Source organism: Trypanosoma theileri, assembly GCF_002087225.1.
Source record: "Trypanosoma theileri isolate Edinburgh chromosome Unknown TM35_Tth_29_V1, whole genome shotgun sequence".
Classification (NCBI taxonomy): Eukaryota; Euglenozoa; class Kinetoplastea; order Trypanosomatida; family Trypanosomatidae; genus Trypanosoma; species Trypanosoma theileri.
The window spans coordinates 420,948-422,050 of record NW_021639871.1 but is presented as its reverse complement, the minus strand read 5'-3'; positions in this window follow the sequence as shown (position 1 = coordinate 422,050).

Here is a 1,103-nt window from a genome sequence, read left to right as displayed (position 1 = left end):
CTAATTTTACTGTCACCATCTCTTTAATTCACACCCAAGTGAACTCACAAACAGGTGTGCCAAAAGGTTCCTCATTTTTCTTCAAGGCGAGGAAAAATGAAAGGTGGTGTTGGGTAACGATGATTGAAAAACAAACCGAAAATATAATAATAACAACATATAAAACAATACCATGTTAACGGTTTCTCAATCCCCAAATAATAAGAAAAAAAAGGAACTCATACCTAGTTCACTATTGCACATCTACAAAAATAAAAATAATACTTCATGCTGTTTGGTGTATTCACATGTTCCCACTTTACCATCATTCTCAGTGGTTGACACTACTGTGATACCGATGTTTACACCATACAACAGTAATTAAAAAAGAAATAAAATATATAATTTATTGTCATTTTTTTTTTCCTTTTTTGAAAGCTTGCGATAAGAATGGCAAAGCCTTACTTTTTGGAACTACAGATTTATGGGTTTTGGTAAACCAAATTTTACTTCTTTTATCTTTACAGTCTGCCTAACAGTAAGTTTCTGAAAAGCCTACCTAACCCAACCCACTCCGCCCCGAGCGGGAAGCGGGCTAAAAGGGCTTCTCAGCACTTCCATTTCGTTAGTTTCTGTTATGTATTAGCAATCATCATCGGGAAAAATTTGATAGAGATATGTAAATAATGCATCAAAACTTGTATGAACAATCATGGAAACAAAATATTTTTTCTCTTGTGTTTTTATTTCTTTAAAGAGGGAGTAAGGCTAGGGTATTCTTTTTTTTTAAGAGGTTTTGAAAAAAAAAAAAAAGAGAAAATCCTTTGACCTCTCGCGTCTCGGTCTCTTGTCCTGGGTTGGGGGCGGTTGTTTGCCCCGCGTTTTTCCCACCCGCGCCAACGCCGCCACCGCCGACCGCCGCTTTTGCTAACCCCTTTGGCGGGCGGGAAGGGCGTCCCGTGGGGTGGGTCGGCGCGTGCGTCTCTTTTTTTTTTCGTGGGGGCGCCGTCGGGCGGTTTCGTCGCGGCTGCCGTTCGGGGAAGGCCCGCCCCCGACGGGCACGGCAGGGGGAGAAGTTCTTTCGTCGCCACGGTCGTTTTCCCGTTGTTTTTTTTTTTTTTTTT